Source organism: Delphinus delphis, chromosome 1, assembly GCF_949987515.2.
Source record: "Delphinus delphis chromosome 1, mDelDel1.2, whole genome shotgun sequence".
In the NCBI taxonomy this organism is placed as follows: Eukaryota; Metazoa; Chordata; class Mammalia; order Artiodactyla; family Delphinidae; genus Delphinus; species Delphinus delphis.
Genome location: NC_082683.1, coordinates 163,977,511 through 164,003,023, shown reverse-complemented (window position 1 = coordinate 164,003,023; position 25,513 = coordinate 163,977,511). Strand labels below are relative to the sequence as shown.

The 25,513-nt window shown below is 38.9% G+C and overlaps 1 protein-coding gene across 1 annotated transcript in view; it reads left to right on the top strand.

Annotated features, from left to right (window-relative positions):
* Positions 1 to 2,517: 2,517 nt before the first annotated feature.
* Positions 2,518 to 25,513, top strand: part of DISP1 (dispatched RND transporter family member 1) — a 206,091-nt gene continuing 183,095 nt past the window's right edge. The window contains exon 1 of the mRNA XM_059997946.1: positions 2,518 to 2,618. The gene's annotated coding sequence lies outside the window, so the exon portion shown is untranslated. The remainder of the gene's footprint in view (positions 2,619 to 25,513) is intronic.

The following is a 25,513-nucleotide window of genomic DNA, read 5'->3' as shown; positions in this document are numbered from 1 at the left end:
ATGAGGACGGATCATTTGGCTCAGGGGCTCTGGGAGCAGATTATCTTAAGCAAGATTACTTTGGTTGCAAGTAGCAGAAATCTTTGGCTAGTCAGGCAAAAAAAAAAAAAGTTTTGGAAGTACACAGGGATATCTCCTGTAATCAAAGAAAACAGGGCAGGTCCTGGGTCCTTCGTAATGGGTGTTAATAGATCTTTTCTTTAGGGCACTGCCATTTATGTGACTCAGCTCTTATGGCCATCTTCTGTGTTTCCCTATGCAGTGTTTAAAATTCCCTGAGGGAAGAGTCTAAATGCCCTAGTTTAGGATGTGTTCATATCTGGATTAATCTGTTTACAGGGGACATGATAGTGCGACCAGTTTTCCCAGGACTATTCCAGTTTAAGCACCAAAAGTTCAGCGTCCTGGGATGCCCCTAAATCCTGGGCAAACCCTAGAACATGATCACTTGTGCATGAATATATGGCCCTTTAAGGGATTGGCCTATGTATTGGGGCCATTCCTACAAAAAGAGGAATGGTGGTGAGCTACAGGGAAACATCTCATGGAGTGTCTATTATATTTTATTTCTTGGTGGCCCAGCACACACACACACACACACACACACACACACACACACAGACACAGACACACCCTCACCCACACAAACCCCACATACATCACACCACACATACATACTCTCTTCTTCCCTTTCTTTCAAAGACACACCTCTCTACTATATGATTCAGTTATTTCACGTACCACCACAAATGGACTGCTAACCTTCCCAGAGGGAGAATGCTCAAAGCTGTGTCTTTCTACTCCATCCACAGGTGATACTGTGCCTTCTAAGTACAGACTTTCTACATGATGTCCAGTCTTCCTTTTATTTTACCATAATCCTATCTCCATATATTGCAATATAGTTTGTTGCTGGCAAAAGGAAAAGAATTGGAAAAAACTAATATGCCATTTCTTTCCTTTTCTTTTCTTTTCTTTGGCGGTATGCGGGCCTCTCACTGTTGTGGCCTCTCCCTTTGCGGAGTACAGGCTCCGGACGCGCAGGCTCAGCGGCCATGGCTCACGGGCCCAGCCGCTCCGCGGCATGTGGGATCTTCCCGGACCGGGTCACGAACTCGTGTCCCCTGCATCGGCAGGTGGACTCTCAACCACTGCGCCACCAGGGAAGCCCCCATTTCTTTTTAAAAAGGAAAAATGGGCTCAGTGTGCAAGAGGGTATTTATTAAACAGTAGTAGCAAGCAAGGAAATAGAGGCAACGGCTCTCATTACTGTAGCTGGTAATGAACTTTCTTCCTCCTTGGCCCATTGATTCCATGGTTCCCTAAGGCTTCAGCTGGCAACTCAGTTGGTTGGGGTGATTTGCCCAATGGGCAACCCCAGGGGTCTGAGCCCTGGTGGTCCTGCCTTTATAGAGTTGTAATCATCCATTGTTTTTAACATCTGGGTATGACAGTTTGAGAAAGCACCCTCACTGGTAAAATGTTCTCTCCACGATTTTTCAAGTTCTTGTTTTTCTTTGATGACTAGGTCAATCATCCTAGTCAACCCCATAACTCAGTATTTTGTCTGTTCCCCTAGAGATACGCACTGATTCCCTGTTACATGGAGTCTAAAGTCCAAATCTCTTAGCATAATACACAACAGTCTTCCTGATCTGGGCTTGCCTCCTTTCCTTATGCTTCCTCCTGCCTCTCTGACCGCAGACCTTGCTAAATTAACTGTACCCTCCTCCAGCTCCCTGATTCAGCCAAGCTCTCTCTGGCATCCTTCTCCTCTGCATGCCCTTCCCCACCTTGTCTGACCTTTAACTCTTATTCATCATTCATTTCGGTCTCAACGGAGGAGCCATTATCTTTAGAGTCTTGGGTCTGCCCAGCTCCCTGCACCACGCGACTGCCTGCAGCACGGCCATAGCTCCTCTGATGCTCGATGGTTTCATTGCACTTGTTTGCCCATATATCTGTCCCTGTACTACCTTAAGCTTCCCGAGGAACAGGTAGTTGTTTGATTTATTCTCTGCCTGGTTCATTGCCGTTAGTGCCTCCCTCGCTCCATAAGATAGGGGCTTTCGTCTGTTTACAGCCTACTTGTTTAATGAGTGATATATAGCAGGTGATAAAAATTTGGATTAAGGAATGAAGCAATACTGCCTTGCGGTGTGATTAACCTCTGTTTATATTTTTGTCAACTTTCAACTAGATTGTGAGGGCAGGGGTCAGTGTCTGAGTCATCTTGCTCCTCCAGGTGCGTGAACACAGGAGACCCTTGATCAACCGACTGCAGGTCGGTTGGCTGATCCGCTGGAAAGAGAAGCAGCAGGGAGAAAGACTTTTGGCGCCTCGGCCCTTCAGGGTAAGCCCTTCTGCTCCCGGCCGACTGCCGGCAAACCCCTCTCTCCTCCACGAATCCTCTCTGCGATCTAGTGAGACCCCGCTGCCTCGGCAGGCAGAGCGCTCGCGGGGCGGGACTTCCGGTCCCGCTCGCGAATGCCTTCCGGCGCGAGGCGGAAGCCCGGCTCCGGGTCCTGATCGGAGCCGGAGAGTCCCAGGCACTTGTCTCCTCAGTGGATGCCTCTCCGCCCCGCCGCCGCCCCGCGCCGCGGGACGGGGGAGACCGGGTAGGGACGGGAGAGTCGGGACACCTCGCGCGGGCAGAGGGAGAACCGGGACCCCAGGTTTGAGGGAGGGGACCAGGATTGGGGGTCGGGGGACGGGGGCAGCCCTGAGGGCAGCCGTGAGGGGCTGAGGAGGGAGGCACCGGGGACACTGAGGCCGAAGAGGCCCTGAGGAGGGGAGGAGGGTGGCGGGTGACACTGTGCAGGAGGCATCTCGGAGGAGAGCAGTCCCACTTGGGGGAGTGTCCCGGCACTTGGCAGATTGTCTGTGAGGGTGGCACGAGTTGGCGAAGGTTGACTTCCAGGGGAGGTTGGAGAGGAGGGAGGCAGTCCTTCTCTGAGGGTCGTAGATGAGAAGGACGTCTTGACCTAACGGATCAGAAAGATGACCAGCCATCTACGGGATGCTGAACTCGTATTGCCTCCTTTGCAATTAATACTGGCTTTTTGATGTGCCTTTTATTTATTTATTTATTTATTTTAACCTGTGTGGATTTCGGGGAAGAATTTACATTCCCAGGGAAAACTTGAACTCTTCCTCACCCAGGTCCAACTTATGCTGCATTTCTTTGTGAAACAGATAGTGCTTTAAAGTTGTCTTCATACCAGCAAACCAACCAAAGTTTTCCTTTTGGAATCTTCTCTACCTTGCGGAGTTTAAGTTATTTCCTTTGTCGTGGAATGAACTTGTAAATGCGTTTGGAATTACAGTGATAATTACATGGAAAGCCAGTGCCGTCACGTTTGCAGTTACTATTCATTGTTTTTCTGCCTAACTTTCTAATATAGTTTTACTAAAAGTTATCCTGTTGTATTTAGTTTTTGAGTTTAACCAGTAAAGGCAATTTTAGATTAGGGTGCAGCCAATTACTAGCAATTCCTGTGGATTTACTGTTACTTTTTATTTCTGCTACAAAGAAAACGTATATATTTGCCATTGGTAGATTGTTAAAAAGTATTGATAACCCATGTTCTGTTGTTATATACACATTAGCATATTTAGTTTTCCTCATTGGCCATCGTGTACTATGTGGGCTCACCTTTATCATTACCAGAGGTTATTATTAATTTTAGTTATTGTCTACATTTTATTCATGTTTTATTTACTTGCAATTAATATGTACTTCCTAATCTACATCATATAGTATCTCACTTCTGCATAATTACAAAGACTGTTTTAGCTTTAGATAGATGGCAAATTTGTATTTTTGTCACAAATGGGGTGAGGTACCTAGGGAGAGCCCTAACATTGTCATTGGTGGACGGTGATATCTGATGGTTGAATCTTTTGCTTGTTTCAAGTGTTTCATATTTCAAGTGTTAACATTTTTTATTTTTAAAACTACTGTATTCGTACAGGTATCTTTTAGATCTGATTTGGTGGTCTGTCTTGCTCTAATTCAAGTAGACTAGAACAGTTTATGTTTATTGATGGCTTGGTGTCTTGCTAGCTTGTAAACTTTTTTCCCCTAGCTTTAATGAGACATAATTGACAAATCAAAATTGCATATATTTAAGGTGTACAACGTGATGATTTGATATACGCATATATTGTGAAATGATTACCACAATCAAGCTAATTAACAAACCATCACTTCACATAGTTACTAATTTCTCTCTTTTTCTTTTTGTGGTGAGAACACTTAAGATCTACTGTCTTAACAAATTTAAAATATACAACATAGTATTATTAACTATAGCTTATAAACTCTTGATGGCCTTGAAAATTTATGCTTGAGTAAGATCATTTCCTTATGTTTAGGGGCACAGCTGATACTTAAAAGTGGAAAGCATCGCCTAAACATAAACAATGCTGTAACATGGAAGTGAGCAAATTGAATAGTTTTTCAAATTAGAAAGTGAAAAGATGACACTGACCTTTAAAGTTATTCAATTAACTGCTATGTAGATTTCTATATGTCTTAATCTTATTTCTTTAAAGTAGACAATACTGTTTTTCTGAAAGGTTGATCTGATTTTTCTATATAATCTTGATTTAAAAATGTGTTCTTCCCCCTTTTCCCTTGGTTTTGGGAGAAAGCCTGTAGGCCATTAGATGTTAGTTCATAGGAGAGGATGTGATCATGTTGAAACACAAGAGCCCTGCATTCTGTGGCAAGTTTCTAATTATATATCTGAGTAGTATGTTTGAAATTTGATTGCCTTGTGTTCTGGATAATCTTTGGAATTTTTGTTATTTGTTCTAATTGTTGAGTACATTTCTTAGCCTTCTCTAGATAAATTCTGTTTATTCTGTAGGATTTAGATGTATTTAACAGTTTAACCAAGGGTGGCATTTTTTTTATCAGGGTGCAGCAAATTACTAGTTATTCTTATGGATTTACTATTTCTTTTTATTTCTGCTGCAGTGAAATATGTATCTGTGTATTGGAAGAACGATTAAAACAGCTGTAGTCAAAAGTGTCTTCATATACACATACTAGCACATTTTGTTTTCTTTAATAACCCGTTTGTAATATGTGAAGTAACTTGCTATATTGAGTTTTTGGTTCTGTACTCTCTGAATATCAATTTTATTGTTATCTAGTCCATTTTCAGTTATCTGCATACCCTAGTGAGAAAGGCATTCCCTGCCTTTTGATAGAATCGGGAGGATTTGTTACAGCTGAGGAATACAGCTGGACAGGGAGATACCAAGCAGAGTGCTGTCGATCTGCTGATTTACCATCCAGCTCCTGCATTGCCTTTGATGCAAGATGGCCCTCAACAAGATTGGCCGAGACATAGTCGATCCCTTCTTTTAGTATCTCTTTTTGTCCTTTTCCTTTCGCTGAGTTAGACCTTTTTTCTCATAGTGTCTAGGATGACCTGGCCCTCAAAGTGTGATGCAGGGCGATTAGAGCAGCCATAAAGGACTGCAGTTATGTTAGTAGAGCCTTGTCTATTCTGCTGAGTCTGATCCCATAAGTCTTGGCAAATTTTCCAGCCTCCAGGCATTAAGTGATGGCTGTGAACCATTTGTTTACATTACTGTCGTTTGAAAAATAGTATTAATACTAAATCGTAATTGATCTGGATTATATAAATGGACTCTACTTAGTTTTGTTTTGAGTGAGGCATCACATTAAATTATATATGAGCTTTTCTATTAAAGTGATAATGATATACCTCACAATTACCAATACTGTAGATAATACACTGATTACCTTTAGTCTTTGTTGTTGTTATTATTAGTTTTTGTTTTGTTTTTAATTTGAGATCCTGAGGAAAAGAAAAACTATTGGATAAAAGATTTTGGCAGAGGTTGGGAAGGCTGACCATTACTGGTGACATATTAAGGGGTGATGTTTGGAGCTGTCTGCAATGGTTGGAAGGAGTGTCTCAACACTAAGGTTGTTTCTAATTGCCAGTGCCTGGTGATGATAAAAGGCAGAAAGACTTTTAGTTGCTTTTATTATTGTTTTAAAATACCCTACAGACAATGTGCTCCCTCTTTGCCTGCAGCTGGCTGGGAAAGAAATCCCTCCCACCTCTCCCACCTCCTTGAGAATGACCTGGCAGAGGCTGGGAAGTCAAAGTTTATACGGTTATTAGGAGTCTTGGAGAGGTTTGAGGGAAAGGTTGAAATGTGAATAAAAAACAAATACTGAAGTTTATTTTCAAAATTGAGAGGATGAAGGCATGGAGATTGATGAGAACATTGTATATGTGAGAAAACCAACCACTGTATATGCGTGAAGGTGTCTTAATTACAGCAGAGGAGGGAGGGCAGGCCCTAGGAAGTGATACATAATCAAGTTCTAGACTTCCCCATAAGCACTAGTAAGATAAGAAGTATCATTCAACTCCTAATATTTTAAACCTAAATGATGACTATTTCACAGTAATTGAATAAAGTTGCAAAAATCAAGATAGTACAGGGAACCACCTGTATACCCTTTATTCAGATTCACCTATTTTTAACATTTTATCTCATTTGCTTTATCACTTAAGAATAAGAGCACTTCTTTTTTTTTTTTAACATCTTTATTGGAGTATAATTGCTTTACAATGGTGTGTTAGTTTCTGCTTTATAACAAAGTGAATCAGCTATACATATACATATATCCCCATATCTCCTCCCTCTTGCATCTCCCTCCCACCCTCCCTTTCCCACCCCTCTAGGTGGGAGATATGGGGATATATGTATATATCAGCACCAGCTGATCTCCCTGTGCTATGCGGCTGCTTCCCACTAGCTATCTATTTTACGTTTGGTAATGTATATATGTCCACGCCACTCTCTCACTTCATCCCAGCTTACCCTTCCCCCTCCCTGTGTCCTCAAGTCCATTCTCTACATATGTGTCTTTATTCCTGTCCTGCCCCTGGGTTCTTCAGAACCTTTTTTTTTTTTAGATTCCATATATATGTGTTAGCATATGGTATTTGTTTTTCTCTTTCTGACTTCACTCTGTATGACAGATTCTAGGTCCATCCACCTCACTACAAATAACTCAATTTCGTTTCTTTTTATGGCTGGGTAATATTCCATTGTATATATGTGCCACATCTTCTTTATCCATTCATTTGTTGATGGACACTTAGGTAGGTTGCTTCCATGTCCTGGCTATTATAAATAGAGCTGCAGTGAACATTGTGATACATGACTAATAAGAGCACTTTTGATTAAAGTAGAAAGCTCATATAAAATATACTCCCAAGTTCAACTGCTAACTTTATTTCTTTTCCTAATAAACAGTTATTTATTGGTTCTAATTCTCTGAGTTCTAGTGCTGGAAAGGACCTCGGGAGACAATGTGATTTGACTCCCTTAAGGCTAGTAAATGTTGACCAATCCAGGACAGGTAGGTTTTGAATTCTAAATGTCCATAGCCTCTTCCAGGGTCTTATCATCTTGATAGGTAGGATTCCTTTGTCTTTTTGTTGCTTTGTGGCTTATACATTTTCATTTGATGAAAACAAGTATGTAAAATGTTATTCCCTAGACCTAACTGAAATCTCCCTTGCATTCATTTAATTCCACCTCTTCTCATTCTGAATCTTATTTCTTCTTCCTGTAGAAAACAACTGAACATCCTTTTTAAGAACACACAACCTATTCTATAATAAATACCTTTTACCTTTCCTTGGGTAAGACTTTTTTTCATGAGGATTTCTACCTAAAACATGCTTTCTATCTCTTTAGTCAAGTTACAAGGCTTTATCTTGGTTGATCTATTAGGATTCTAGGTTTTTCATATCCTTTTTCTTTTAAATTTAATTTATTATTATTTTTTTATACAGCAGGTCCTTATTAGTTATCTGTTTTATACAAATTAGTGTGTATATGTCAATCCCAATCTCCCAATTCATCCCCCCAACCACCACCACTTTCCCCCCTTGGTGTCCATACATTTGTTCTCTACAGCTGTGTCTCTATTTCTGCCTTGCAAACTGGTTCATCTGTACCATTTTTCTAGATTCCACATATATGTGTTAATATATGATATTTGTTTTTCTCTTCTGACTTACTTCCCTCTGTATGACAGTTTCTAGGTCCATACACATCTCTGCAAATGACTCAATTTAGTTCCTTTTTGTGGTAGAGTAATATTCCAATGTATATATGTACCACATCATCTTTATCCATTCATCTGTCTGTGGACATTTAGATTGCTTCCACGACCTGGCTATTGTCAGTAGTGCCGCAATGAACATTGGGGTGCATGTGTCTTTTTGAATTACGGATTTCTCTGGGTATATGCCCAGTAGTGGGATTGTTGGGTCATATGGTAATTCTATTTTTAGTTTTTAAGGAAACTGCGTATTGTTCTCCATAGTGGCTATATCAATTTACATTCCCACCAGCAGTGCAAGAGGGTTCCCTTTTCTCCACATCCTCTCCAGCATTTGTTGTTTGTAGATTTTCTGATGATGCCCATTCTGACCGGTGTGAGGTGATGCCTCCTTGTAGTTTTGATTTGCATTTCTGTAATAATTAGTGATGTCGAGCAGCTTTTTGTGTGCTTCTTAGCCATCTGTACATCTTCTTTGGAGAAATGTCTATTTAGGTCTTCTGCCCATTTTTTGATTGGGTTTTTTTTTTTTATATTGAGCTGCATGAGCTGTTTATATATTTTGGAGATTAATCTTTTGTCCATTGATTCGTTTGCAAATATTTTCTCCCATTCTGAGAGTTGTCTTTTCATCTTGTTTATAGTTTACAGAAAGTTGTTAAACTTTCTTTTAAGTTTCATGAGGTCACATTAGTTTATTTTTGTTTTTCTTTCCATTACTCTAGAAGGTGGATCAAAAAAGATCTTGCTGTGATTTATGTCAAAGAGTGTTCTTCCTATGTTTTCCTCTAAGAGTTTTATAGTGTCCTTTGTTACATTTAGGTCTTTATTCCATTTTGAGTTTATTTTTGTGTATGGTGTTAGGGAGTGTTCTAATTTCATTCTTTTACATGTAGCTGTCCAGTTTTCCCAACACCACTTATTGAAGAGGCTGTCTTTTCTCCATTATATATCCTTGCCTCCTTTGTCATAGATTAGTTGACCGTAGATGCGTAGGTTTATCTCTGGGCTTTCTATCCTCTTCCATTGATCTATCTTTCTGTTTTTGTGCCAGTACCATGTTGTCTTGATTACTGTAGCTTTGTAGTATAGTCTGAAGTCATGGAGTCTGATTCCTCCAGCTCCATTTTTTTCCCTCAAGATTGCTTTGGCTATTCAGGGTCTTTTGTGTCTCCATACAAATTTTAAGATTTTTTTGTTCTAGTTCTGTAAAAAATGCCATTGGTAATTTGGTAGGGATTGCATTGAATCTGTAGATTGCTTTGGGTAGTATAGTCATTTTCACAAGATTGAGTCTTCCAATTCAAGAACATGGTATATCTCTCCATCCGTTTGTTTCATCTTTGATTTCTTTTTTTTTTTTTTTTTTGCGGTACACAGGGCTCTCACTGTTGCGGCCTCTCCCATTGCGGAGCACAGGTTCCAGACATGCAGGCTCAGCAGCCGTGACTCACGGGCCCAGCCGCTCCGCGGCATGTGGGATATTCCCGGACCGGGTCACGAACCCATGTCCCCTGCATCGGCAGGTGGACTCTCAACCACTGCGCCACCAGGGAAGCCCTCATCTTTGATTTCTTTCATCAGTGTCTTATAGTTTTCTGAGTACAGGTCTTTTACCTCCTTAGGTAGGTTTATTCCTAGGTATTTTATTCTTTTTGTTGCAATGGTGAATGGGATTGTTTCTTTAATTCCTCTTTCTGCTCTTTTGTTGTTAGTATATAGGAATGCCAGAGATTTCTGTGCATTAATTTTGTATCCTGCAACTTTACCAAATTCATTGATTAGCTCTAGTAGTTTTCTGGTGGCGTCTTTAGGATTATCTATGTATAGTATCATGTCATCTGCAAATAGTGACAGTTTTACTTCTTCTTTTCCAATTTATATTCCTTTTGTTTCTTTTTCTTCTCTGATTGCCGTGGCTAGGACTTTCAAAACTGTGTAGAATAATAGTGGTGAGAGTGGACGTCTTTGGCTTGTTCCTGATCTTAGAGGAAATGCTTTCTGTTTTTCACCATTGAGAATGATGCATGCTCTAGATTTGTCATATATGGCCTTTATTATGTTGAGGTAGGTTCCCTCTCTGCCCGCTTTCTGGAGAGTTTTTATCATAAATGGGTATTGAATTTTGTCAAAAGCTTTTTCTGCATCTATTGAGATGATCATGTGGTTTTTATTCTTCAATTTGTTAATATGGTGTATCACATTGATTGATTTGCATATATTGAAGAATCCTTGGATTCCCTGGGATTAATCCCACTTGATCATGGTGTATGATCCTTTTAATGTGTTGGATTCTGTTTGCTAGTATTTTGTTTCATATCCTTTTTAAAGTTTGGTGAACAGAGCTTAGAAGACTCTGATCAATGTAGAATAATAACAATGGTAATTTATGTATAAATTATTTAGTCAGTGTGTTTCTTATACAGTCATCTGATCCTTAGGGCAAGACAGGTGGTATCCCTATTTCTGAGGTGGAAAAACCTGAACTACAGAAGGGTTCAGTGACTTGGCCTACATCCTGTAGAGCTAGGCTGGGTTGGAACTGGGATGCAACCTTAGTCTTCTAACCCTAAATCCAGTGCCCTTTTCCACTGCATCTCACTTTGAGTTCCTTATGTACCATGTACTTTTAAATGTACCTTAGAATCACTTTGGCCCTCTCAATTCTTTTCCCCTTTTACCAGCATAACTTGCTATCAGGGAAATAAAGTGTTTGTTGACTTAACTTGTACTTTTTCTTCCGCCCTTAAAATGATATCATTGCAGAATTGGAGTGAACCTGTAGCAGTCTCTTAATCCAATCTTCTACCTGATTTGGGTACCCTCATAACACTTCTTATCCTAGAGGACTTTAGGCCCTTGCCTGAATACATAGAGAAACAAGGTGTTCACTTCCTTTTTATACAACCTTGATTTGTTGTTGGGTGGCTCAAGTTATAAGGTTATTCTTTTATTTATAACAGATCCAAATTACCTGTTGCGGTTTTTTTTATCCATTGGTTTTAGTTATATCAGCCAGAGAAACATGGAAGATCTATTTTTTCTTTTCTATTTAAAATTTTGTCACATATTTAAAAAACTGTCTCTTATTATCTCTTCTTCAGGTTAAATAATGCCAATACCTCGATCTCTCACTATCCTGATTGTCTTATGGATGCTCTAGGTTGTCAGTATTGTGAAAATATGGCTTCTGTAATTGTCTGCACTATTTTAGATGTCTGATCAAGGCAGCAAATAGTGGGACTATTACTTCCTGTAAGGTGGACACCATACTCTTTCTATTACTGTATATTCAATATTATTGAAGTCCAAAATTGCATTAATATTTAAGCAGACATATCTTGCTCTTATAGTAAGCATTTGGTAAGCCAAAGCTCCCCAGATTTTTGCAGGAACTCTCTGTTAGTCTGGTCCCTGTACTTGTATGGCTGATTTTTAAATTGAAATATATGACCTTACACCTACTCTGTATTAAAGTTTTCCTGCCTGTTTTTCAGCAGTCCAGCATTTTAGCCTGTAGAGATGTATTTTGTTCTTAATGTTCTTGTTTGCTTCTTAGCCATCCTTTTCAGCTGTGTCTTCTTCATTTATAATACTTATCCCTTAAAGCTTGTGTTGAGTTGGGGCTGGCTTTGGGCTGATTATAGCTAAATAGCTAATGCGCCTTGTAGGGTTTAGAAGCAGATCATTTGTGGATAATTTTATACAAAGTTTTCTGCAGAGAAGTGTGACAAGTGCTAGTTCTCTGGACCTGGTTGCCTTATTCCCTGGGAGACCCAAGAGTTACTTATAGGCCATTTCAAAGCCTTTATTTTATTTATTTATTTATTTTTGCTCCCTACCACTCACTTTTACATGCATGTCTCTGAAGAATAGAAAAAGTAAATCATTAGAATTATGTTCCAATATACCTGTCTCTCTTAGCTCTTAAAACTAAATGTCACCACTTAACCTAGAATAGTTGAAAACTTGATTTAAAGAAAGTTTCTGGGACCTGACCTTGCTTATGTTTATGGTTTTGCTTTGGAGTTTAGTCTTTGAACTATATATAGACTCTTATCGACACTCTCTAAAGACTTAAAAACTGCCATGAACTATAAAAAGGTTTTAAAAAAAGACTTATAGAGGGAAACAGTAATTAGTATTCTTGGAAGCTAGGTTTGCCAATGGCTTTAGTCAATTAATATATGTGTGTATGTATATAACATATATATATAAAATAGATAGACTTATGTGGAGATTATTTCCACTTTTAGTCAATGTCAAACCTTTAAGTTTTAAACTAGTAGTCTCTTATATAGACAGTGCAGATATTGAACATTTCTGCCCTCTTGGAAAATGGACTCTCAGTAGGAGCTTTGTGTCTGTTGCTGAAGGGCAGTTGCTTCAGTGATGACTGGGTTCTTTCATTGACTCTGTTAATCACTGCCAGTTCTCTTCACAATTGGGTAGAAGTAATCACAGCGACAGCTCCAGTGTACTGGAGGACTTAGAGGTCCTAAGCACTTGGCTTTCACAGTCATTTCTTGTATATTTTATAGAGAAGGGAAAAGGAGATATGGAAGCTGCACCTATATTGAGAGATCTAGTGTTTTTCTGTAAAAATGGCTTCAGATAGCCAGTTAAAGTTGTGTTTGAACCCTTGAAGCACATTAGATTTGTTTCCAAATTTTGGGCAAGATTTGTGTCTGTGTTAACGCAATTTGGTCAAAAAGGCTTCATTAGTTTAGATTAGTGGTTCTTAACCTGTCAGAGCCAACACTCTATTTTTATAACAAATGTTTTATAGTCCCTCCTTTACTATCCTGAAATGAATTCATAGATATACTGTAACTACTTGCAAACCTGACTGCAAAGAAATGAATATAATGTTCTAACTGTAATATAAAGGAGAAATAAAAATAAAGTCATTAAATACACTTTTTAATATGTATATGCTCTACACATACCAAGCGGTTAACTTTTTGTACCTGTGTCTAGAATTACTGTGATGGAAATCATTACAAATGCAGGCTTATTCAGATAAATTGTACTTACATACACTGAATTATATTGCTGTCATTGAGACGATTTTCCAAAATGGTGACTAACTCTTGGCAAAATTCAGAGAAAAGTTAAGTACAGTCTTACTTTGACTTTCAGAGCAGTTACATTTTGGGAGAACTTAGTGATTATTAAAAATGTGAAAAAGAGAATTCCTGTTTATGTGTTAAATTGAGTTACAGTCTAGGCTTAGATAATTTAAACAGTTTTTCATCCACATCTATTTCTAGTGGGATATTAAAACATCATGGGGGATGTAGGATAATCCTCTGTTGTGCTGTACTGTCCCTAGTGTTGCAGGACACGTGTCATTCCTCAGTACACCAAGTGCCTTCAGTGTCCTCAGTCATTGTCACAACCAAGAAATATTTTCACAAACTTTCAAAACATGCCTTAGGGTTTAAAATTAAACCATATTATTTTTCAGCTTTGTAAACTTAAAGGAAGCCAGTTTCTTTTCAGAGAGTGTGTGTAGAACTATCCTTTTAGATTAGGGATAACAAATATGTTTTAACATCACAATTCTGATTCATTGGAGATGGTTGTCTTGAGTGTTGTGTTAAAAAATTCTGAGGCAAAGGCCAGCCTCACTAGGAAAGAGTATCTGATTGATTAGTCATGTCTGCCATAGGTAGAAGGGGCAATGGCTGCATGGGACAGTTGCCACATATCCCACCTCAGTATAGCTCAATATATCTTAACCCATTGGGTACCAGTACCCCTACCCTATGGGATTTGGGAATATGTGGGGAAAGTTTTGGTTGTCATAGTGATAGGTGTATATTTGTGTAGGTAGCATTTACTCTTCAGGAACCAGGAATGCTAAATGACCCACAGTGCTCTGGTTAGTTCCACACTGTGGGAAAATATCCCATCCTTGAAATCCCTCATTGAGGAATAACCAATCTAGCTTGGAAAACAGTCTGTTTATGAAACTGTTCTGAGCCAGATGGTCACTGGCACTGGATATAGAGGTGTTTTGGCATTGAATGGGAGCGTACCATATGACCTCCAGGGTCTTTTCCAGCTCCATGATTTCATGAGTCAGAGGTCAGCAAACTATGGCCCAGAGGCCAAAGCTGGTCTGTTTTAGTAAATAAAGTTTTATTGGAATATAGCCATACTCATTCATTTACGTACTGTCATTGGCTGCTTTGGGGCTACAATGGCAGAGTTGAGTAGTTGCCAAAGAGACCTTATGGCCTACAAGGCCTAAATACTACTGACCCTTTATAGAAAAAGTTTGTAGGTACCTGGTATCAGTAATACTTTTTGAATGGAACCAGCATGTGAACACTATTGAATACTAAATATGTCATTCTTATGTCCTTAATAGTTTCTGTGTATGTTGTGATTCTAGAATATTTTTCTATGTCAGTGTAGCATGGAGGACTAACTAATTGATGGGTCAACAATAAAACTTAGAGTTGGAGAATTTCCAGCTTGGTTTTGCAGATGTCACTCGATAAAGTAGAGCAAAGTCTACTACTTCTCTTTGTCTGGTTCCTTAATCTTTAAAATTGGGCTGATAAGTGACTTTCTTCATAGTCATGTTATAGTAATGGCTAGTTATGAAACACTTTGAAAGCCATGAAAATGAGAAAAAAAATGAATCTCAGAATCTTCTGAAATCAGTTTTGGAGTTTAAAAATTCCATGTGGAAAACACCACTTTTTTTTTTCTCCCTATGTATTTTAATAAAGAAGAGCACAGTGAGCTGATAGCGTCGCTAATTTGTTGGCATTGTGTAGGAAATACTAACTTAAAAAATAACATTCCGGTTACATATTTAAAATGCTTTAATATTTTAAAGAGGTTACAAGAAACAGACATCTATCTGTTAATCCTCACTTAAAAAAGAACAAAATACCAGTCTGAGTATTCAGTATGTTAGTGTATCAGTCAGGGTTCTCCAGAAAAACAAAACCAATATCATTTGTATATGTGTGTGTTTTTTAAAAGAGATTTGTTTTCATGAATTGGCTCACGACATTGTGAGGGGCAATTCCAAAATTTGTAGGGCAGGCTGGCAGGCTTAAGGTCAGGTTGATGCTTCAGTCTTGAGGCAGGATTCCTTCTTCTCTGGGAAACCTCAGTTTTTGCTCTTAAGCCCTTCAACCGATTAGATGTGTCCCACCCACATTATCAAGGGTAATCTCCTTTACTTAAAGTCAACTTACTGTAGATACTAACCATATCTACAAAATACCTTTACAGCAACACCTAGATTAATGTTTGATTAAGTAACTGGGTACTATAACCTAGCCAAGTTGACAGATAAAACTAATCATCACAGGTAGTATTTAGAATGCTTTTTGTATATTAAACAAATATGTGGTATTTGAAATATTGCATAGTGATTAGTTAATAGGAGAGTGTGTATATTCATAGCCTAGTAGTCTTTTAAGGGATTACCTGGGTTTTCAGTCATGTGTCAAATAAAGAATGGAAAATGGACAATTTAATCAACCTTGTCACCCTTTGAAGTTTAAAAGTTTTTCTCTGTTTTTGTTTTAATATGTTGTGTATTAATTTTTAAAAATCTAAGGTGCCTTAAGTAATTTAAAAAATTTATAACAATTTTTACATTTTTATAAGTTAAGGCTTTTGGTAATCTTTTTGCCTAAAAAAACTTGTAGATCTGGGAATTAGTCTTGAGCTTATTTAGTCTAATTCCCCTTGTTTATGGTTGAGAACTAGTCCTAGAAAGGTGGAGTGATTTGCCCAGGTATCATATCAAGTAGACGAACCAAGATTAGAAGCCAGATCTGGTTTCCAATCCAGGGCCTTTCTGCTACAAGAATAATTACAGTTAAATGATGCTAATCACGGGCAGGTTTTCTGAAGAGAGAGGGATTTTGAGTCTCTATTTAAGGGAGTGAATATGAATTAATAGTTAAGAGAATAGAGGTGAAATTCATGCCATTCAATGACACTGTGGGGAGGGAGAGGGCAGAGATATGACATGGGATACCCCTGGGGCTTGAAGAGATTTTGCTGGTAAATACAAGTGAGCCATTGGATGATTCACAGGGGATATTCCAGAGGACCTTAAGAGTAGGGGACACATGGACCAAGAGAAGTTACTGAGAGAGCTTTCTTTGTTGAGAGGTTATGAATAGAGAAACGTGTAGCTGTTGAAACTCAGGTGCTCTCTGTAAGCAGCATAGGGCAAGAGTTTGGAAATCCTCTAGGAGAGGATTTTAAGGACATAAGGCATAGAGAAAATGTTATTGGATGTAAATGGATCCATTTTAGAAGGTTGCCAGGTTTCAGGTGTAATCTGGGCTGCCTTACCTGTAAAATAAGTGTAATAATACCCAATGTACAGAGCTGTCATAGGGAGTAAAGGCGATAGTTTATATAATGTGCTTAACATAATGCCTGGCACACAGTACTCAATAAGCAATAGGATTTATTTTATTATTATTACATCATGGCAGTTGGCTGAGGGTCTTATAGAAGCTATCACTAGAATAAGATCCATTTTTTCCCACTTCCCTTTCCCTTATTCTTTACGTCACCTCCACAGCTCTTTATCATACTTTTTTTCCCCTCTCAACTATTTTTTATTATCCCCCCAGCAAAGGAGAAAATTATATTAAAAGACAGAAATGAGACACTAGGGAACTTTTCAGCATGCTTGTTGCTTCAGGTTTGTTGCTTGTTGCTTCCAGGCAGGTGCATATCTCTGACTCTGTATAGTACTTCTCTAACTCTATGATCCTCAAGCCAGCTCTTTTTTGAATAAACTGTGCACCTTTTGGGGGGCCATATTTCAACTGCAAAATTCCGTTGCATCAAACTGAAAGGATGTACTTTACTACAGCAGTATCTCCAATTAACTTTATTGCTCCTGTCCTCCTCCGCTACACACACTTTGGAATTTAACTATGAAGATATGGTTGGAAAGGAAAATGGAGAGTACAAGATTTTGAAGTAACTTCTCCCTTTCCTCTTCAGAGGGTTATTCCCTTTAGGTTTAAGGAAAAAAAAATATTTGATGGATGTCAACTCCAAAGATAACTGGTTAAACAAAATGATGTTTTCTATGATAATTGTATCTTAAGATACGAAAACACTTAAGAATGGAGACTCAGTGGTAATCAAGTGACAAATTGTTTTCGGTGTATGGACTCAAGGTTGTTGGTTTTTTTTGGCCACGCTGTGTGGCATGAGGGATCTTAGTTCTCTGACCAAGGATCGAACCCATGTCCCCTGCAGTGGAAGCACAGAGTCTTAACCACTGGACCTCCAGGGAAGTCCCATGGGCTCAGGATCCAATAGTGAGATTACTAGATATGAAGCATAGAGTATCTGTCTCAACTTTGCTGTGACTATTTCTGAACCAGACCTGGAAACCATTTTCACTTGTGTTCAGAAGGCTGGTAGAGTTTGCAATTGACTCAGACTGACTTAGTGTGTTTAGTTATCATTCTAAGGAGCCTTTGCAGTGCTTGAAGATCTGTTAAAGAAGGTTCTTTCTTGAAACCTTAAAGCTGAAAGAGGGCTTCTCTGCACAATTTTGTATGTTAGGGTTTTTTTTCCCCAATTTTATTTATTTAGTTTTGGTTGCATTGGCTCTCCCTTGCTGTGCGCAGGCTTTCTCTAGTTGTGGCAAGCGGGGCTACTCTTCATGGCGGTGCATGGGCTTCTCATTGCGGTGGCTTCTCTTGTTGCGGAACATGGGCTCTAGGCACGCGGGCTTGAGTAGTTGTGGCTCGCGGGCTTGAGTAGTTGTGTCTCACGGGCTTGAGTAGTTGTGGCTTACTGGCTTCAGTAGTTGTGGCTCGTGGGCTCTAGAGCGCAAGTTCAGTAGTTGTGGCACACGGGCTTAGTTGCTCTGCGACATGTGGGATCTTCCTGGATCAGGGCTCGAACCCATGTCCCCTGCATTAGCAGGCTGATTCTTAACCACTGTGCCACCAGGGAAGCCCCTGTATGCTAGGTTTTAAATTTAAATTGAGAAATTTGTGTATGTCTACATTCATAAGCAAAGGAGTTCAGAAAAGCTTGAAAGAGGCCTGTAAGAAGTGAATTTGAATGTTTCTTTCTGGTGATCCTTATTTTTTCCAAAGATGCAATTAAATAAACATTACTTTTTGAGTGATAATGATTTTTCTATAGTTTGATCAGAAGATAGGACAACTTCATATTTTCAGACCCCAGTGTTTCAAAGTATGTGGTATTCTGTTTCACAGTCCTACAGTTGATAAGTATTGGTAGTCTATAGTAGCATTTGGTCTTCAGTAAGACACGCTGGCAATTACTGTCTTTAAGAAAAAACAAGGGACTTCCCTGGTGGCTCAGTGGTTAAGAATCCGCCTGCCGATGCAGGGGACACGGGTTCGAGCCCTGGTCTGGGAAGATCCCACATGCTGTGGAGCAGCTAAGCCCGTGCATCACAACTACTGAGCCTGCACTCTAGAACCCATGAGCCACAACTACTGAGCCCGCGTGCCACAACTACTGAGCCCGCGTGCCACAACTACTGAAGTCTGTGCGCCTAGAGCCCGTGCTCTGCAACAAGAGAAGCTGCAGCAATGAGAAGCCCGTGCACCGCAATGAAGAGTAGCCCCCTCTCACTGCAACTAGAGAAAGCCCATGCACAGCAATAAAGACCCAATGCAGCCAAAATTAATTAATTAATTAATTAATTAATTATAAAAACAAAACAAAACAAAAAAACAAGTAAGTGGTGTGTTGATCATTAGTGTTTGTTCTCTGGTGCTTGGTGCACTCTCCTGCAATCTCTTCCTTTCCCGGCTGTTATTTCCTGCATTGGATAATGATGCTTTCTCATCTCACAAGTGCCCCTTGCATTAAAATCACTCATTTCTCTCTTTTGTCCCTTAATTTCTCCTCCAGATGAAATCCATTTCTCTCATAACTGATAGCTAATCCATAATTATTTGATTAAGTTAATTCAGAGTAAGGGTGGAATGACTGATAGACCTAATCCCAAGGTACATTATGTAAGTTATATGTATTTTAAAGTGAAAAAATATGTAAAACTAAACAAAAAAACCTGTTGACTCAAAGAATTAGCAGGTGGTTTAATATATAGAGATTGCTTGTTTGCCTTGTTACTAAGAGAACATATTTCTTCCTTAGAGGAGTTGAGAAGAGGAGAAAGAATAAGGGGAAGAGACAGGACCTTTTCAATTTGACAAATAGGTATAGCTACTTCTTGACTTTTTTCCTTCTCCAGGTCTTCCCTCCATAATCTCACTATGTATTTTTTGTTTGTTTGTTTAAATACTCTTCTTGTGAAATGTAACTCATTTCTTAGTTGAAGGTTCCTATCTCCCAACCTGCTAAAAGAAATTCTCCTAATTTATATGTTGTTAAATTACATGTTTTTTTTATGAAACTTACGATTTTACTTTGTTTTTCAGAATGGTTATAAGTTCTATTGACACAATGGATTTTTTCCATCAAGGAGTAAGAGTCACTACTAAATGTGTCCTGTTGTTGAAAATGTCTCTAATAATACTAGTCTCTATCTCTTGATAATATACTATATGCCAGGCACTGTACTGGGCATTTAATATACATTATATTCAGTTCTCACAACAACCCTTATATAAGGTAAATATTTATATTTCCCTTTTAGAGATGAGGAACCTTCAGAGAGAGTAAATGATTTGTCTAAGTTTATACTACTTATAAATGGTGGAACTAATTTTAAAGCCCATCTGCTTTTGATTATACACTGTTTTCCTCTGCATTTCAAAAGCACCTTAAATATTTTGGTGCCTATACCTACAGTGCTTTTTAGAGAGTGAGCAGCATGTTGAGTCTAGAATTTTTTTGTTTTGTATATGTGCGTACTCCTAAAAGTGTTTTATGATTCATTTATTCCACTTCAAACTTTGATTAATGCAGTCAGTTTATTATTGGTGAATGTTTTTTTTCAAGGATGGTGCTATGTAGCATCTAGCATAAAGTAGTAGATGCCTAATATTGGCCGCATGGATAGAAACAACAACAAAAAAAGAGGTGACAGATAATGTAGGGGGTATTCACATAAAAATTCATTTATTTGGGAATGTGAGGCAGGAATGTTCCTCATATTACAGCATGCTGCAGGGCAGGGTTAGAATGCAAACTTTGATTAAAATCACCCAAAATCTTTTATTTCTTTGCTTTACAACCACAAGTTTTTGCCAGCTGAAAAGAATAATGGAGACTAATGATGAACGCATTTCCATCTGCTGCAAAAAAAACCCCAAAACAACATTTAGACAATTTCATTCTTTTTAAACCTGGATAAAAAGGGTGCTTTGAAATGAAGAGTAAATTAGTGGCTAGCTAGTAAGTAGTTATTAGATTCCTGGGCTAGAAGCCTGTTCAGGTGATACTGACAGTGGTAGCTGCCAGTTAACAGCTCAGTCGCAAATAGTTTCTCCCTGGGGGATAGTATAAGCATTCAGGCATTCTTGGCAGTCTTTCCTTTTCACCCCCAACTGAGAGGTTTTAGTTAAAGGTGTTACTTTCCCTGAACTGCTTAGGTTTTCTTAGGCTGTCAAGGTCAAAAGCAAACCAAACTTTTAGAATTATCTGCAGTAGATCCTTTTACTCATTGGGACATGAGAGAACTAAGGTGTTTTTTTTTGTTTTGTTTTGTTTTTTTTGCTGTACGCAGGCCTCTCACTGCTGTGGCCTCTCCCGTTGCGGAGCACAGGCTCCGGACGCGCAGGCTCAGCGGTGGCTCACGGGCCTAGACGCTCCGTGGCATGTGGGATCTTCCCGGACCGGGGCACGAACCCCTGTCCCCTGCATCGGCAGGCAGACTCTCAACCACTGTGCCACCAGGGAAGCCCCTAAGGTGTTTTTAATAGCTAATATCTCGAATATATTGCCCTCCCTGCCAGCTGCTAAAGCTGGAGGATGGGGGGGAAGATTGAATTGCTGTGTTTACAGAATAGTTTACAGAATAGTTTACAGAATAGTTGATGGTTTTTGATTCTTTTTGACATTGTTATGGTTTTTCATGGTTGCCCCTCAAGATTGATTTCGGGTGGCCTTGGCCTGCAGCGGCTTGAAGCAGGGTGTCGGTTCCTGGCCAGAGATTGAAGTCAGGCTGCAGCAGTGAGAGCGCTGAATCCTAGCCACTAGACCAGTGACCAGTGACAAGGCCCTGGACCTTCTTCAGCTTTGTAGAAATGAATTCCCACAAAGACAGAAAGAAGTGAAACAAGTAAAGTGTTTATTAGGAGGAAAAAGAGTATGTGTGAATAGGCACACACAGGTGGGCTCAGAGAGAGTCCCACCCTCATGGTAGTTTGAATCACTTAAATGGGGCATTTCTTCTAGGTTTCCTCTGGCCAATCATCTTGCTTTGTCTGGTTCTGAGTCCATATTTGGTTTATCTCAGGGTCCTCCCACATGTGTGCACGCATCTCTTAGCCAAGGTGGATTCTAGCGAAGAGGCCTATGGGTAGGTTGACATCACTCCCTTTTTGGCCCAAGGAGCCTTTCTGTGCATGTACAGTCAGGAAGTTCTCCTTGACTTCGAGAATGAGAAATATGTGGTCTCTATCTGTTATCTGGGCAGAGCTCAGCTCTTCTCTTACTCCTGCTGTTTTGGAGTATCTGTCCACAGGGGACAAACTCCAGCTGCCCAGCCTGGGGTCCATTTATCCCCTGCCTCAAGATCACTTCAGCAGCAATATAGTATAGAAGAATTTCATTAGTCCCTTAATACTGTAATCTAATTATTAGTAATTAGATCTCTGGGCTCAAGTGAGTAGATTAGTAGTAACCTATATGCCTTACTAATTTTTAATGATTTAATTTGTGGTTCTTTGGTGTTGGCGTCCAGGTTATTATATTTGTGGAATGTTGTATGATGGGCATTAGGATTATCTACTTTCATCAGGGAGTGAGAACATAATTTCTTTCTTTAACTACTTAAGGTGATTTTGGACACTTCTGCTAGTGTGGTGTTATAAAAAAACTTCAGAAAGAGGATAATAATCATACAAGTAGCTAATAAATACTAAGTATTTACTGTGTGCCAATCATTGTGCTAAGTGCTTTACATCTGTTATCTAATTTAATCCTCATTGCAATCTTATTAAGGGCCATTATTATGCCAACTTCACAGATCCAGAAACCGAGGTATATGGAGGCTAAATAGCTTGCCTAAGTTACACAGTAAGTAGAGCTGGGATTTGAATGGGAGCAACCTGACTTCAGGGCTATAGCCCTTAACTGCTCTGCTATACATCAAACTGATGCTTTCTGTTTTATACATAATATAGCTCTATTATTAAGATTTCCACTCAAAATTCTCCCATGTAGTTTCCTGTTAGAGTCTGTGTGTATAGATTTTCCATTTCTATTCTCATAAAACTTTCATCTTTAGTTTTAGATTCTTGCCAGTTGGTTTCTTGCAAAACTTTTAAAGCTTTTACCATTTTTATTCCAGCTAAGAGGATCGTGTCACCTTGCTGACAATTTAACATATGTGCTTTAAAGTTGAGGGTAGTCAATCCTTCGTTTCGGTAGACATGAGCAGTTAAAGCATTTATACTTTATTTTGGATTATATTATAAGTTTTTGGGCAGATTTGCCACTTGAAGTTTATCTTAGACACATATAGAAATTAATTTTTATTCTGTAAATGTGCAGATGGGGAAATTCTGGAAGCATCCTGTGCAGAAGAGAAAAAAATCCACTCAGAGTTTAAGATAGGTCATGCAGAATTTACAAGGTGGGTGGGGGTATGGATAATCCATATATAGGCTGTTGAATTAGAAGTTTTTTACATTTTTTTGTCCTTAGAGTCAACCTTTATATCACTGTTATTGGGAAATATCTGACTAACTAAGCTTTTACTGAACACTTTAATTCTGGGAGCACAATATCTAAATCCATGAAATAATCTTCATACAACAAGATGTTATTTTATTGTATTTGGGGATTACATGCTCATTCTGAATTTCGACAAATTGTGATTAACTAAACTGAGTTACACATCTTTGAGGTGACATAATTAATAGTCATTTTTTTTTCCCCTAGCAAGTAGTGGATAGGAAGAGTAGGTAACTATTTAATAAAGCAGCCACTGGGTTTTCTTTATCTTATATGAAGTGTTAACCTTTGTGTTTTGCTATGGAAGGGGCATTTGCTTCAGATCGAACTTAATCTTTCTTCTGGAAACCTAAATATGTTTAAGCATAGTTTGGGAGCAATAATAAGCTGGAGGTACTACACATAATATAATTTTATTTAGAAGCTTTTTAGTCCTGAATAAGGAAGGAATATAATAGAAAGCCAAGGAGGCAAGTATGACTGAATTCTATGTAATAGTTGTGGAACTCATGATTAAATGTCTCATTCAGCCTAAAACAATGACCTGCTTATTAGTGAATGTGCTTCAGTGTCATGAAAAGAAGGGAAAGGAGAAAGGTATTTGTGCATCTTTGTGGCAGGCACTGTGCTACTATTGTGTTTGCACGTTAACTCAAGTCCTAGGTTAAAAACTTTGTGTTATTGTCTCTTTTTTTTGAAGATGAGGAAACTGAATTTTAAAAAGCAGATGACTTGTCTGTGGTTAGAACTAATACTTGCAGAGCTGGGACTTGAACCCAGGAATATCTTACTCTAAGGCCTGAATTCATATCCTATGCTTTCTGTCTTCTTTTGGATTTTCTTCTTATTCCATTTTTACCCTTTAACTTTGTTGGAAGTTTTCAGTTTTATTTCTTTTCTTTTAGTGGTTACCCTAAGAAATATTAATATGTATACTTAACAAAGTCTAAATGTAAATAGTATCTTTACCCTCTTCCTGAACAGTAAGATCAACCTCCTTCTGATATAAACTATTTTTATTAGATGTTATAGTTCCAGGACTTGATCTTTTAACCCCAGAAATAACAGAATGACAGTGTTTACATTTACCTATATGCATTTATCATTTCTTTTTTCCTTCTGATCATTTGCACATTCCTTCATGCGTATCACCTGTAAAATGAATTGGTTTTTAGCCATCCCCCCTCCCTGCCTCCCCCTTCCCCACCCCATGGGGCTTTGTGTGGGAGGGCCTCTGCTCTGGCTCTTTACCTTGCATAGGCCCTTAGTTTTGCCTCCTGTTACTGTATTTCATATGGCTTCCATTCTCACCCCAATCGAGTTCTTACCATCAGGACTATGCAGACGCCCCTAGGGCATGCTGGCTTCAGAACTAACTCACCTCTCTAGATTTGTGCTTTCTTATCATTCCTGCCCTGGGAGCATTCCTTTTACTTTATTTATAGCTAGCTCTGCCATACATTTTAAAAAGAATTTTAAAATATTTAATGTAGCATTTTTAGGTGATCTCCACCCATCGGGTTGCCAGAAATAGAAGTTCATATTGTCATTGTGCTTGATTGGAGTGTTTTGCATTGGCCCTGGGAGGTAGGGAGAGGATTTTTGATTTATTTTAGTCTACTGTGCCCATTCCTAGTAACTGGCAAAATTCTTTCATTGAGAGCATAAGAAATAAACTGTTTGAAGGAGAATGATGGCGTTCAGGACATGTTACCCCCCAAATATGGCACCTTGACCTATTGAATATTTTAAGCTGAAGGAATTTGAGAAATGTCAGGTACAGGTCCTGACCTTCCCCTAAGCAGGTCATAAGACACCTCAATGTATGAGGTGTCCTCCCAGTACACTGAGGAAAAGAGCATCCTTATCTCCTAAGACAGAGTAATGACAGAGGAATCTGAATGAACAGTTCTTGCTAAGTTTCCCCCAGTTTACTACTCTTAGCTCATACACATTTTTGTCCTATCATATTTTCCCATGACTCTACTCTTCATCAAACTTGGTATGAAAAGACTCAGGTTTAACTATTTCTTTGGTCTTTATTTCCTTATGAAGGCTCCTGTGTCACTTAAAACTTACATTAAATCAATTTGTATGCTTTTCTTTTGTTAATCTGTCTTTTGTTACAGAGACCCAGCTGAGAATTTAGAAGGGTAGAGGTATTTTTCCTCCCCTACAGTTTCTGGTGACCATGAAGGGATGGCTGGGACACCCCACTCGCTCCAGAAGCTGCATTTGGGATCTTGGGAAAACTGACAAAAGTCAATGAAATATCAGAATTCTTACCAAAGTCAGTTCTTCCAGGTCTCTGTCTATAGTGCTCAGTCAAGAGAGGAAGGTAAAAATTCTTTTGTCCATTCTTTTCCAAATTCAGATTAGCAGGAGAAAAACAGTTGTAAAAATTAGCTCTTTGAAGTTTGACTCTTGTGAATTTGGTTTCTGGTAGCTATTGATTATTAATTCTTTCCCTCCCAGGGACAGCTGTTGTTCTCTTCCTTGTCTCCTGTGTGTCCT